General features: G+C 36.9%; 1 protein-coding gene across 2 annotated transcripts in view; it reads right to left on the reverse strand.

The window, feature by feature from the left end:
* The window catches only part of COL8A1 (collagen type VIII alpha 1 chain), an 86,618-nt gene extending 79,831 nt beyond the window's left edge, over positions 1-6,787 (reverse strand). For both annotated transcript variants that reach the window (XM_034074392.1, XM_034074391.1), the window contains exon 1: positions 6,704-6,787. The gene's annotated coding sequence lies outside the window, so the exon portion shown is untranslated. The remainder of the gene's footprint in view (positions 1-6,703) is intronic.
* Positions 6,788-15,755: the final 8,968 nt, after the last annotated feature.

The following is a 15,755-nucleotide window of genomic DNA, read 5'->3' on the forward strand; positions in this document are numbered from 1 at the left end:
CTACTGCACCCTTTCTTTTGTGGAAGACAGAAATTGCTGCTGTGTCTTCACCTATATGCGCATACAGAAAATCACTCCAGAGATCTTGCTGCCCAGACTTGCATGTAACTTGTATGCAGAGTAAGAACTCAGTATATCATGAGCACCTTCATCCATCACCAGAGCATATTTTTGGAGCTATTCATCCAGAAGGCTGGGATAGAATGGGACAGAATCCTTCCAGTTATTGCCTTGTTAGTTTGTGTTGAGAATTACAACTTAATAAATAGGCAAGGTAGCTCTTGTGAACTGACATTCAGCCTGTGAATTCTGTATTAAAGTACTGAGTCTTGTCCAGTAATCTACAGCAGCATATCAAAAATTGTACCCACAACAAGTATTCCAGTCTTGGAATACATTTGAGTGAAGCCTAGTAATGATTACAGTCGTTTTTGAACACACAGCTAGATTCTGCTAAGCTCTGCCCACCCTCAGCAAAAGTCTTTCCATTCATTGGAGAGCTTGTGCTCTGTTTGAGAGCTCTTTTTTTATCCTAAGTTAACCAGAACTTGGCTTTGGCCCTTTAAATCCTTCTCCCTATCAACTCCGCAACCACAGAGGCAGTTTATTACTGAAAAGAAATCTTAGAATCAGTTTTGGCCAGCATTGTCTTGGAAAGTTCATTTTATTAACATGGTTTTGATTTTATTTCAAAAACACTTTGACAAGCACTGACATTTTTGGAACCAGTAAAGCACAAGAGACTTACTCCTAAAGGCCTAAGCTTTGCATTTTTCTGCAGCAAACAATGTGATGTGCTACTATGGTAAATTCAGTTCAAGCCACTGACTGAAAGGAAATAAGTACTGCGTGTTCTCTTTTTTCCTTCATTTTCTAAAATATGTTTTGTGTGAATGCTAGTGCTTGTGGGATGTACTTGCTTAACTACTCTTCACTTACTTGCTTTTTATCTAAAGTGTGACAAATATATCAATGTTGGCAACATAAACTTTCCTTCCAAACCTGCTTTTATTGCTCAACCTTGACCTTAAGTAACTACCGCTTGACTTTTTGCTGAGATTTGCCAACAAGGGTCTTAGTTACGTGTTTTCTATTAACGTTCATCAACTGAGAGTTGTTGTAAGATCACCTAATTCATTTACAAAGAAATTCTGGGAAACAGCTGAACTTTTTTTTGTGTGGGGGGGTTTTTTTTTTCTTCTTTTTTAAGGCATGCTGAGAGTTTCTCGTTTCTGAGCAACATAGAAGAGCCTTGTTGTGATATTCTGCATTCACTGGAGCTCCACACATGGTGGGCAGAATGGAAGGGCAAAACAGAGGTAAGTCATGTACTGGGATAAGTAGACTTGACTGAAGAAATCTACCAGCGGTAAGTTGATTGTATTTGTTGTGAGTGTCCCTAGGGCTTTGCCATCTTCCAATCTGTCCCTTTGGAAATTATGTCAAGTAATTAAGAGACAGTGTAAGCATCTCAATTTCAGGGGCTGTAGTGTATTATATATGTATGGTGTTGTTTCACATCATAGCACTGGGTTTCGTTAGGAACTTGTTTTGCTGTCTGGAATTTTAAATTGTGAGAATGGCCAAATGTGTTGCTTGAAGTTCTCTAGGCAAGCCCATAGTGAGCTACTGTCCACTTCTTTCTTTCCTTTCAGAGAGAAGAATGCAGGAGTATGTTGGTCTGGAAAGAGTAGCTGCTTTTTTAGTCACCAGGAAACATATGCTGCAGATGTTTCAGAAATCTGGCTTTTAATATAGCTTTGATATCTAGTATGTCAAGCTGTTAGTTATGACTCATTCTCCCTTTAATAGAATAGGTTATGTGTATCCTATATGTTGCTGTGATGGATACTTAGGAACTGAAGTGAACTAGCATACCTGTGACCCAGGAGTATGTTATTTTCAGTACTATGGATATATATTTAAAATAGAAAATCTTTCTTAAGTTTGTACTACCTTTTTTTTAATCTTAGCTTTATTTCAGAATGACTGCATAAATTGTATGACTTGTTTCTCCAGTTGCATAACCAGATTATATAGGCCTTTCCCCACAAGAATGGGAAAGAACTTTTTTAGGTTCTTTTTGTGTTTTTGTTTGTTTCTTTGTTTTTTAGGGGAGTGTTTAGGGGATTTTGTGGTGGTTTTTTGGGTTGATGTTGTGTTCTTGTTGGAACCATTGATCTGATTAATTTTTTTTGTAAATGTGGAGTTCTCAGAAACTGACATCTGAAGTGTTACAATTTGATTGCCAAGAATATTGTCATAACTGTCCAGCTGTCTCTAAACTGAGTGTAATGAACATACACACACTTTTCTTGAAGAGGTGGAAAGCCCAAGATGTGCATATGGCGTGTAACAGAAGGATACTCTAGCTGCTTGATATTATGAATGGCATAGCTGCAAGCATGCTTCTTAAATCCTAAGTGGAAAGTTTCTTACCTCCCAAGAACTCCATATTATTTTTGAATGCCCTCATGTTGAACTCAGTGTAGTTGTTGATGAGACCCTATAAAGAATGATGTCCACATACGTGCACAGACACCACAGTCATCAGTTTACTGCATGCACACAGCACTGGGAATAGAACTTAAGACCTTCGCCTCCGCAAACACAGCTGCTCATCTGGCTATGGGCTTTGTAGCCAGCAGAGGGAACTGATAAACACTCTCATAGGGCTGCTTTATATATGTTTTTCTAACCAAGAGAGGGCACTGACTCTCACTTTTTAAAAGGGCCCATTACAAGTCACTCCTCAACAGTTTCACCTGCCATTCAAGAGCCAACATGTTTACATTCATCTTGCTTTTGCTATAAAATACATACTTGCATGAAGTTGTTTTAATCATCAAAAGATGCCCCTAGACTGCATCGTGGTATTAATCCCCTGCAGTGCAATTATGAGACATTAAATTCATTACACACCAAGACAATTACAGAAACACATCCAACATTTCAGGAGTACAGAGAGACCAAATACAATTGTTTACTGATGTGTACAGAGAATAGGCACAGTTATTGCACAAGACCCACAAAAACCTTCAGAACCAGGATGCATAATATATTTTTAAACACACATAGCTTCAAAACTTTTGCTGAAGGAGAATTCTGTTAGTATAAAGAATAGATCTCACTTTCTGGACTGAATGCCACAAAAAAGCAACATCACTTTCACAAAATTCTAGAAAGTGTAAATGGCAAAAGTAAGAAACTTTTGTACATTCAAATACAGGTACTTGTTGGTTTTAATCAAACAACAAACTGTCTCTAATGCTTTTTGTCTTTTCTTGTTCCTTGCTACAATAACTCATTTGAACCACTGCTCTTTTAGCAATATGACACTAGTGAAAATTAAAAATTATCTCCCTGTAGAAGGAAGGAATGCTCAGCTTAGAATAACTGAAAGGCAAAAATAGTAAAAGAAAATATAGTGATATTTTAAAGCTTCAGGGATAAAACTTAATCTTTCCTTCCCTGAGATATATAGAAAGACATAGAATAACAGGGCAGAAAATTCTGCCTTGTAGATATGCTCATGGATGTCTAAAAATTGTCCTACCTCCTATGGTAGGTAGTGACAGGACAATTTTTAGAATTTATTCAATGTTTCATACAAGACCTACATGAATAACTTTGCTTAAGCAGTAAAGAGATTCTCTTTGAGCTCTTTATTGCTACTGAGTTACCAAGACTGAATTCTTACAGTCAGATATTGCCCACTGTTTCTGGTTCATAGTAGTGGATCTCAGCTTGCTTATCCTGGCAAGAGTGGATTGGTCTCCTTTAACCACACAGGATAAAAAAGAGGTGGTCATTTGGTTGTTTGGTTGGTTGATTATTTACCACCTCCAAGAATGATTTGCAAATCCTATTATGGGTTTGTAAAGGGTTTCACAGGAAGTTCAAAAGTGTTAGGAGGAAATTACCTCTCAAGATTTGTCACTGGAATTCTCCCTGCTCCTTCAGCCCTAAAGAGTCATGCAAAGACAGATCAGCTGCAAAGGGGTGTGCTTTATAAGGCTGAATACAAAATGAAGTATGGATTGAAGTGCTGGACTGTAACCTGGAAGCTAAATCTGACTCTCTACTATGTATTTTCAGTGTGACCATAAGAAAAACTGTCCATGTATTTAATATTGGTATGGTCAGAGGAAAACATATTTTTGCTTCACAGAGAGGCAAATAAATTCTTGAAGATCAGAATGTTTCAGAAGCAGTGGTAGTGGCAGGCCTATGGAGAGATAAGCAGACAGTGATGTGTTTATACTGTGTATCTAAGTACCTAGTCTAACACTTCTGACAGCAGTTGGAGTTATACTAGTGGCTTAAGTGCCACCAGTGTAACTTAAGAGGCTAAATGAACATTTAAAGGACCCAAGTGCAACTGCCAGGAAAAATGGCTGAACATACCTGCTTAATTCTGAACTGGTCTGTGGCTGAAAAAGTAGTACAGTCTCTTTACCTTTATTTTGCTTTTTTAAAGTGTTATGGTCATTACTCAAAAAAATCTAAATTCCTTGCTCCTCTGTTGTTTTTTTATTGCAGTTGTAGCACTATTTTAAGATGACAGTATTTTTATCTTAATATTTGTATGCTTTGATCTTATGAAAAGGAGTTACAGATCAGCACAGAAGTCAATAAATGCATTCCTAGACATCTAAGTTTTGGAGACCTGCTGGGTGCAGTTTCCCTTCATCCCCTGCTGCAGAGTGATGCTAAGCTGAATTATCTACTCAGCCTAAGAGAGAAATTGCTCAGAGGAGATCCTGATCTAAATTAAACAAATTCCTTTGTATAAGGTTTTCTTAATATGTCCTGCAATCCATTTTTCAAATGCCAAAACATTACATTTCACAGCAGGCTTTAATAAAAGGTATTTTGCTATATACACATTGCTTGTAATGTGATTTTTAATTTGTTGGGGGTTTCTTTCCTTGAAAATTGCTCTGTTAGAGATTTTGATTTATCTGATAGACTAAAATTCTGTGTGTACAATGAGGCCTTCCAGCCAGATTGTAGACCTAAATTCTGCATGCATTACACTTTAAAATCACATATCTGTTTTTTACAAGAGGGGTGTTTATGAAGATGGAAGGGAGGTTTGCTATGAAAATGTTTACTAAGGAATAAAATTTTGTAGCTTAGAGATAAAACAAGAGTTATGAGGAAAACAATTGAGCACTATTCCTGTCTCTTCAGGTCAGTTTATATGGTTTACCTGGATCCAAAATAGTTTTACTGTAAGCCTGCTTTAGAAAGCACTGCACTTTTTTTTTTTTTTTCTTTAATAGTTCCATTTGTGGTGGTTTGTTGTGTCGGGATTTTTTTTTTTTTTTAAGATACTTATGTAATCTTCCAGGAAATTAGCTGAAGGCAGTGCTTTCAGTGTTTTCTTTCCCCCATGATTTACAATAGATAACATGCAAAATAAAGAAAAAATATTTTATACAATAAGCAAGAAAAGGTGCTTTGAGCACAGTTCTGCCGTTACACAGTCCTGTTATACAGTACTGTAGCTTAAAATGTTGCAGCTAATGTGAGTACAGCTATATGTGGACATAATTCCTTTTAGGAAAAGACTTTATTTGGGGAAAGAACAAAAAATGTCAATTTAGAAAGAGCATTGTTTGTCTACCAAGAAGAAAATTTCACTCAACTGCAGAATGTATTACATAGTGTACAAAAGAACAATTTAGAGACAGCATTCACTACATGCTTTTAGTAGTTCATACTTTTCCTCCTCTCTGAGCACTGGAGAGAGGCATTCTAGGATTAGGATTTCTGTGATGGAATTTCTTTAAACAGGTGACTGTGTGTTAAAAGTGCAGTGACTCGCACAATGTGAGAAACTGGGACTAGTCACAAGTAGATTAATATCTGAGGATGGACAGATGAACAGAGGTAAGTGCAAATACAGTTTTGAAATCACACTTTGTTTCAACTGTTCCAGTAGCTGTCTCTGAGGCACTTAACTATTCCTTCCTCTAGCATTAGAAATGCCTATGTAGGCAACTGTAGATAAAATATAATTCAAACTGATCTAGAAATTTCATAGACACACAAGGTCTGTTGTTCCAAGAAACAGAACTTTGCTTGTGAAATGTGTACTTTAAGACTGTTTGGTGCCAGATAGTGAATTCCATCAGCCTAATTACTGTGCTTCTGTGAGGGCTTAAGTTCCATCAGACTTTTTATAAAGGCAATGAAACCTGTGAAGATACACCTCAGTCCCAAAATTCTCTCAATCTGCCTAGTAAATAGTAATAAAAAAGAATTCCTTCCTTAAATTAGCTCTAAGCATTTTTTTTTCCTCTTTCTGTTTTTCCCCTCCCCTCAAACAGAATTTAAGGAAGCTTTAGAGTGTAGTTTATTTGATAACTTTGGCTGGACTGAGAAGGAGACTACTAAGAGGGGTAATGAATTGTTAGAATTGATCTGGGTATACTAATTTCTTCAAAATCAGTCAGAAAGGGAGACCTTTTTCCAGCCACAGTGCTTCCCAGCAAGGTCTGTTTTTATTTCACTGCTAAACCAACAGACTATTACTAACTTAAATGTCAGATGACACTACATCTGAGAAAAAAAAAAAAAGCGGGGGGGAGGGGGGGGAAGCCAGCACCACCCAGCAAGGCAGTGCTAGAGTTCACATTGAGACTTCCTCACAATAGCTGGTTAGATCAGAAACCTGAAGTAGCAGTAATCTTACCTTGAGTATACAAGATCCAAGGAGAGAAGATCACTGGCTCAAAACAGTGGAGGACTGAGAAAGTGCTCTGATCTGCTGCTGGTAGCATGCACTTGGCTTTTATGTGCAGGTGGGAGGAGCTGCTCCTTACGGTAGGTGGGCAGTGAGGATAGCAGGCAGACAGCCTTCAGAAGGCATTGTAGAGTAGGTTTTTGCTCTTTGGGGACACAGAGACGGAGAAAAAATAACCTGGATCACGTTTACAGGAGAAATAGTGATGGATTTATTTGTTGGTTTTTTTCTTTAAATATTTAGTTAACTAACGATTTTTCTACTGTGTGTGTTTCTGAATCTCGGAATTATTCCAGTTACAGTCATAGTTACTGTACAGTCACTGTTACATTAGTTACTACTAGGTCTTACTTTGTCTTTTGGATTTTTTTTTACAGCAGTGAGATACAAAGGCTACTGTTTCATTTTCTAAGAAGGGAGAGCTATGAAGAAGCAGTCCTTGATCCTAGAAGTTGTCTGTTTACTCAGGGATTGAACTTCCTTTATATTCCAAATGTCTACTAGATCTCAGCTCCGGAATCCTCCTAAGTTTCCATTGTGCTGAGCTACCCAGCTTTTCATTGACACAGCTGTAACATGTTCCATTTACACACTGACTTTCTAGCAGTTTAGTTTAAAGCAGTTTTATTGTTCCCTGTGTCTGAGTTCTAAACAACTTTCCCAACTGGTATTCTCAAAAGGCAAATGTATCCAAAAAGACAAACCAGTAGAAATACGCATTCCTGGTGGTTTCTGTGAGAAATTACTCATTGTTCATTTTAACTCATTCATTGCTTTCAGGGCACTGAGAGTGGACGGCACAGTTTCCAGACATTGGCTCCTGCAGGTGAAAGAGACAGTTGTACCCATCTGGAATACACTAATTCTGTATTTCTATATGTCCTTAAACAAGGCATTTTTGTAATAATATATGAGTAAAACCTATATCATATTGGAAAATTAGTGAGTGGAGAAAGTTAGAAAGAACAGGAAGGGGGAGAGGACTGGTATGAAATCAAGGGTGAGGTTAGAGGTACATACTGCTTTAAAATCTGGGAAAGACCAGACAGAAAAATGAATGAGAACCTGAGTTCACAGAGTTGAGATAAGCAAGTTTGTAGTGAAGGTAACGGAAAGGCTATATGATATATGATCCTTCTTGCACTAAAGGGCCAAATTGGTCACTGGACAAAGAGGTATAATATGCTTATAAAATCTGGGAACTTCTGTCAATATCCTGACTTGACTCTCAGTGTTAGACTCTTGTGTCAATATTTTAATATCTGAATATATATATGCTATGATCACTGTAAATAGGTCTCAAGTCACAAAATATTTATGATGGGAAAGCTTATGAAGTCTTAAGATGGATTCAGAGTAACATTTCCTTCCTTATCTTCTTCTATGCTCTTTACCATGAGTGAGGTTTTTTTTTTTGGTTGGTTTTTATTTTTTTAAATGTACTGCTGAGTTGATCAGAATCATCAAATGTTTTGAGTTGGAGGGGACCTTAAGGATCATCTAGTATCAACTTCTCAGATACTTAGTTGCATGCAACTTTATATGGTTTTGTCTTTTTAGAAAAAGGCTTACAAATCAATTGCCTGTCAACTTGTATGTCTGTTAGGTGGTAGAAGTAGCTGCCTAATCTTGGTAATATTTAAAACTGTCAAGCTGGAGAAAGGACTGGTTAATTTTTGTTACAGGTATCATGTTGCTATTGGGTAGGACAATTCTACATTATTGAGACTGATTGAGGAAAAAATTTCACATTATTTTGTTACTTCTGCAGCACTCAATGTATTTTTAAAGTTCTCATTAAGAAATGAGTTTTAGTTCTGACAAAATTACTGTGTACTTTTAGGAAAGCTTCATGAAGTAACAGTAACATGGGTAACAGAGAAAGCCATGGTACAAGTTACTGCAATAAGTTTAGGTAGTTGGTTTAGTTATGGCACATTGTAATGCTTCAGTTGATTAAAAGATGTATGTAAACTGGAATTCTATTCAGCTAACATCTAAACAATCACATGGGTTTGTATTTAGAGAAATCTAGGTCAAGATTTTCAGAAATTAGAAAGTGAATAGTACCCATGTCCTTATGTGATGATGAAGCTGTTCTTACTCTCTCAAAACTGCTGAGCTTTCTGTAGGTTCCTTTTAAAACCAGTGACTACTTCTACAGAACTCACTCCCTTCTAAAGATCAGGCTGTTTGTGTGCACTGATCATGTGTCTTACTATACTGCAGACTCAAGGGTAGACTCAAGTGTACCTTTTATACTTCTAGAATAAGAGAATTAAATAAGTTTTTCTTTAGTTATTTCCTTCAATGAGTGTTGAAGCATTTTATTACAAGTATTAAATAAACCTACCAACACATAAAATAGATAAAAAGTATTAAACCTATGTCAATGCTTATTAAAGCACCTGTGATTTTCTAGTTACTGGATCACTTAACTTCCCTAATGAGATTTTTACTACATGAAAATTTTGCCAAAATATCTGTGGGAAATTTGATTAGGTCAACATAGGATTATTAGAGGAGGAGGGTCCCCAGACATTTAAGTAGCATGGTGATGGCAGAAGATTAGCTATCAATCAAGGTCAAGGTGTCAACATTTATATTTTTTTAAACACAAACCAGAAAGGATTAGAGGGAGACCTCCTAAGGTAAAGTGTGATAATATAGGTAAAGTAACCTCATGAGGTGAAAGTTAACATTTCGGGGTTTCATTGTGATGTTTGTTGATATAGAAATGTTTGGAATAGCCCACAGGTAAATTTCTTTAAACCTACACAACCCTCATGTAAATATATTCTTTCATCTTATTTGACTGTAGGGATTGTAGGACCAAAGACACAATTTCTCCATTTGACCAGTAGTGTATTTTATTAACCTATGGCTTCAAGCAGCATTGTGTCTTCTGTCATTCTTCCCATCATTGTAAGATTTATCCAAAGCCTTTCCAGCAAATTTGCCCTTTAAAGAATTAGATGTGACAATGTTGTAGTTTTTATAGAGCATTTTTGTTTGCTTTTTGTGTTGCTGGTATAGGTTGTTGGGGTTTGGTTGTTTTTTTGTACACAAAACATTCACAAACCTGGAAGGAAGAGTAAGAGGAGAGAGTGAACAGTTTTCAAAGGCCCAGATCAATTACGTTTGTTTTCTCTGTATACCAGGAATCTGTCTGATACTGTCTTTCAGATTTGCATTTGTAGATTAGGGCCAGTCAGATGATTTGGCTACAAAACTACTGTATGCCAATCCAATGTAGGATACAAAATCAGGATCTATTTTGAAAGTGCAGATATTGCATTTTAGATAAGCATATATCAAGGCCTGAATGTGCGTGTTGAGGGAGCACATTTAAGAAAAAAATGTCTACCTCAATGTTTCCTCCTGTATGCCAAGGTTCATTCTTTAGCACATTATTTGATAGAGGTAGAATTGAAGCAACAAACAAAACCAACCCCACAAACCATACTTTTTATACAGCATGTTCTATATCAAAAGAATTAGACCTCATAGCAGCCTTCCAATATCTGAAGGGGGCCTACAGAGATGCTGGAGAAGAACCCTTCATCAGGGACTGTAGCAATAGCACAATGGGTAATGGGTTTAAACTTAAACAGGGCATGTTCAATTTAGATATAAGGAAGAAGTTCTTTACTGGAAGGGTGATGTGGCACTGGAACAGATTGCCCAAAGAGGTGGAAAATGTTCTATCCCTGGCAGTATTCAAGGCCAGGTTGGATGGGAACTGGGGTAACATGGTCTGGTGTGAGGCATCCCTGCCCATGGCAGGGGGTTGAAACTAGAGGTTTCAACCTTAAGGTCCTTAAGGTCTTTTCCAACCCAAACTATTCTTTGATTCTGTAACTAGTGCCATTTTGTGTGCATCTTGGCTCAGCTGATTCTGTTTAGTATTGGGTCCATCAATGAAAAGGGAATGCAATCAAAAGCTGCTAGTATTAGATCAATCAATACAGCCTGTAAATACTATCCTGTATTTACGGAATTCCTATATTTGTGGAAGCTCTGAAGCATCCACTGACATCCACTAGCTGACGTTGATGCTTACCATATCAAAACAGAAAAAAAACCCAGCATACTTTAACAGAGTTAGTCTTGGCAGTGTTAACTGAAAGATGGTATTTTTTTCTAGGTATATGATATAGTTAGCCATACTAACATCTGAAGGCTGAGGATTCACTTGCTGGGGAAGCAGTTCTGCTAAAAGCAATGGCAGAGTCTTGCTAGACAGCAAACTGAATGTGAACCAGTAGTAGGCAGTGGCAGCAAAGAGGGACAGCAGTAAATTGGACTGTAATAATACAGGCACAGTAGCTCAAGTGATTAGCCCCCTTTACTTAGCACTTACTGGGCCATATTTAGAAGATTCTGTTGAATGTTGAGTCTCCCTCTGCAGGAAAGATAGCAATGAGCTGGAGTGAGTTCAGTGGAGGGCTACTAAGTTGTCTTAAGGGATATAGCACTTGCATTTTCAGAGAGACTGCAGGAACCAGTCTTGTTCAGCCTGGGGAGCCTAACAGACAACAGCTTCCAGTACCTGTGGGGAGGTTATTAAGAAGGTGAACCAGGCTCTTCACAGTAGTGGGAGGACAGCAGACAATAGGCCTAAGATGAAAGAAGAGTCTGTGTCTGGATATGAGTTAAAAATTTTTCCACGCAAGAACAATCAGTGGCAGTGGAACTGGTTATCTGTTGAGTCTGTGTGGGCTTCATCCTTTGAGACTTTCAAGAACCAAGTGGATAAAGCCGTGAGCAGCCTGCTCTGACCTCATGGCTGACCCTTCTTCAAGCAGGGAATTGATTCAATTAGAGATCTTCTCAGGTCCCTAACTATATTGTACAAAAATACTGAATAAGTTTTCATGCAGGTGAAATTGTGCAAGAGTTCATTAGCTGGGTTTCAGTTCATCTGTGTTTAAGATCATTGGCCCAGGGAATGATCAAAGCTGATAAAGTGTCACTGTATTCAGATCTAAGGTTTGTGCATTTCTGAAAAAAAACCGAGATAAGACATGGAAGTCTTAACTTCTAACATTTGATTGAGGATTAAATAAGACTTGTCTTCAGTTCCATCAGAGTGTGCTTGGTGGCAGTATTACTCATTCTGTGTGTGCCTTTTGAGTATTTTTCTTTTAAATAAATTTCCTGAAAGTTTATTTAATGCAGCCAAGTGGCACACATTTTGGCTGTAATACATATTCTTTTAAAACTCTCTGCCAAAAGATTATATTGTGTTTTTTATTTTAGAAAGATAATTTGTGCTCTGTTTCAAAAGAAATACAGCATCCTTGGTAAAATACAGTTCTGATCAAAGGAAATATTTGGCCCAGTGACACTGAAGTTAAAAAGGGAGTGAAACAGAATTTGAATAAAAATGTTCATGTTTCTGTCTCTACCACATAGGTCTTACGCTTCATTTCACAGATATTGCTCATTTTGTAGCTACACAATTAATCAGTTCTGTTATTATACATCTTGCTATACATCATGCTATACATCATGCTATCTTGCATCATTAATAAATTCTTTCCTCTTCTGCACAAATAAGATGTATAGAGACAACTTTTTTAGCTTCATTGATGTTCAAACTGACTAGTATTAAGAGGAAATCACTAAACATCGGAATTTAATCCCAAACATCCTAAGAATTTTTTCTTCAGGACTGGGAGAAAAGTAGTTTTATTGCACGTTTTGTCATTAGCAAAATTATTTTTAAATTCTAATGACTGAGGTTCTTTTTGTTGAAACTCAAAATTACTATAAATTGTTCTGAAAATGGGCATATGATAACTTTGAAGAGAACACCTTAAACACATCTTCTAGTAGCAACCCACACTTTATTCAAATTGCATCAAATTTTAGTGTTGTGGGAGACACAATATTATTTATCTTAACTCCTTAAGAATATGATGTAAAGGAAGCAGGCCAGCTTTTGCTCTCAGTTGTATCATGGAAAAATAGGAGTGTGAGCACAGATGTGATTAGCAGTGCTCATATGGATTTTGGTGGAGTTGCATTTCAATCTTTCAATCTTTTTCAGTCATCTTAGATCAGAGCATGGTTTACAGAGTGTTTAGCAAAGAGCTGTCAGTTCAATGCTGTTTGCAAGTGTTTCATAACTTCCATTATTTTTATTACATAATAAGTTGTAATCAGTCTTCCTCTTACTGATTTTGGTTTAGAGTTCAGTGTTTCCATTACTCTCTTCTAGGGTAGACATTAAACTGTGCTATCTTGTTCCCAAGAGCCATAGGCTAAGTTCAAGTTAGTTAAGAACTACCACAGTCATTTCATAGACTTCTTCCATTGTGTGTCCATCTTCCCCAACCCCTCCCCTTTTCTGCTTTTTAGCAAAGTACTTTAAAAGTTAGTACTTTTAAGTACTGACAGAGCAGTCAGCTCTGGAAACAAGTCCTTTGAGTTCACATTATCATGATGGTTAAGAAGAAATTTGAGTGCTCTGTCCAGCATGTCTCTCTGATCTTTCATAGAAAACCACTGAAATCATTACTACTGGGCAGCAGCTAGATCAAAGGAAGTTCTGGTATGGATGGAAAGATTTCCTGACGTTGCTGGTGAACAGATACAACACTTGAGTAAATTTCAGTAGTTTTATTTTTTTTTAAAGAATTGGTTTATCATTAAGAAATTAGCTTACCCCCAAGTTCACAAGGAGGAGAAAAGGAATACAAAATGAGCACTTCATGATATATCAGCATTTCTGCATGCATTCCCAAATTTATATTTGATCTTTTTTCCCCCATGGTGTTTCATCTGGAAAATGCTGTTTTCCTGTGACCATTCAAAACATTACCTTGAAAGCATTAATATAAAATGATAATTTTTGCATATTATATTCTGGAAAAATGCCTTTTTCTAACTGTAAAAAAATCAGTTAAGATAACTCTTTGAAGTTTATAATAATTTCTTTGGTTTTAACTTATCTCATTTGAAGTAGTGAATACTCAGGGTCTTCTCCTGCTCATGTTAAAACTGGAGGAGTTATATCAGTGTTGACTTTTTGATTTTTTTTTTCTCTAATTCTCTCCAAAGATTCAAAACATTAGGTAGCCTTCATTAATGTGTTGTAAGATATTCCATAATGCTAGACAAGCCTGTGACAAGAGAGTAAGTTCACCACTTAACTAAGACTTTTGCATTTAAGATGATAATGGTAAGATTTTTAGGGGTTTTTTTCCCCACTTGTGTTTGTCTGTTAGAGATATTTCAGTAGCAACCCACTATCCAACCTGCAGAAAGAATTTTCAGTCTTTCCTTATCTCTGATCCCACTTTGGGCTAGATATTAAGAGTAGCTCTTGCAAGTGAAAACAATATTGCATGTGATTAATCAGAGAATTCTTCTAGTGCACACCAATAAACTGATTATACCACTGTCAGGGAGATGGAGCATTCAGAACTGTTTTATCTTTGTAATAGCGGTGTGATTCCACTGCTGGAGATGGAAAGTAGTACATCTAGTACAGACGCTGCATTCTCTGATGGGAGATGTGTAAACTTATGCTGTAAATCACTATCAAATTATGTGGTTTCCTTGCACTAGAATACTTTTGGGCTGTTTATCAAATTCCTTGTAGTCCCATTTCCATGTTGCAATTCAGTGTTATAAATTCTTAAAATTATAGAGAACTTGACATTGTTTTATTTCTGTGAGTGCTCAGTTGAGGGTTGTTTATTTTAGCAGAAGAGCTCTTCTAGCTAGGATCTGCCTTTCATACAGTTGCAACAAGAACAGGCAGGCTGAACTAATGAAGCTTCAACTTTCAGCATAGCATGTTATGTGAAAGCCTTTCTGCTCTATCCAAATACAAAGGCACTTCATATCTTAAAGCATTTATTTCTGTTTATGGTTGACTGGACAGAGTGTGCAAGTGTTATTTTTCTCAAAGAGCTCAATGTTTGTATGTTATTGTTAACATTCGAATAAGTGCTAAGCCAAAAATCATTTTCTCCCACAGACCTCAGATGAAGTTTATGTGAATAAAAGCAGATTTTTATTTGTTTGGTTTCAGTTGACTTTTTGTGTGTGTGTGTCGTGTTTTATTTTGTTTTTCTAATGAATGGAGTCAGCTCTGAATGGCTCCACTAAGCTTCTTGGTGACAATTCTAGAGCAGTTCTTTGAGAGATCTTTAGAAATGAACTATCAGATATACACAGTTGAGTATGGAAGGAAGTGGACTGTTTGGCAAGTCAGCTGCTGTTTGGCAGCTCCTATCTACATATTCTCACCATGCAGCAGAGTTGCGATGGCTGAAAAGACAACCAGTCAGGAAAGAGGAATTCAGTGTAAAATACTGACAGACTTGTTACTCTGCATTCATGCGTCTATGCCATTGTTTATAACAATTTTGTCTGATATACCTTATATAGAAATTTCAGGACAAGTTCTGAGGTTATAGAAATTTCAGGACAAGTTCTGAGGTAAGTCCTTGTTCATTTTTTGGGTTGGATAGTCAGCTGAAGTAGGAGATACTTATTTATAATATGTGATTCAGGAACAATGGGAATAACTTTCTCACAGGATTCTCTATACTTTTCTGGTGGTAGAAGAAATACCACGGCTGCAGCTTTTATGATGCATGGTTTGGGATGAGCAGGACATTGTCTTATGTACTTAGTTAATGTTTTGGAACCATCATCTGGTTTTCTTCATAATTTTTCTGTAAGAACATTTCCATATTGATTTGTTTGCTTAGTTTGCAGTTCTTGCCCTCAAACTCATTTCCTCTGCCCAGCAAAATCATTTTAATTTTTCATCTGTCTATACTGCAGGTGGTCAGTTAGTACAGTAACAGCAATCACCATTGTGTGTTAACGCTTAGCAAAAAGTGATTTTATTTTGTGTTTTCATGGTGTTCAGTTCAAGGCCTCACTCATGATGAAGACCAGTTTCCATCAGGCCTTTCCAGCCATCTCTCTGTAGGCCAGTTTTATGATTCTGGAACAGCAAATTTCAGGGTTAAGT

The sequence above is a fragment of the Melopsittacus undulatus genome, chromosome 2 (assembly GCF_012275295.1).
Source record: "Melopsittacus undulatus isolate bMelUnd1 chromosome 2, bMelUnd1.mat.Z, whole genome shotgun sequence".
NCBI lineage: Eukaryota > Metazoa > Chordata > Aves > Psittaciformes > Psittaculidae > Melopsittacus > Melopsittacus undulatus.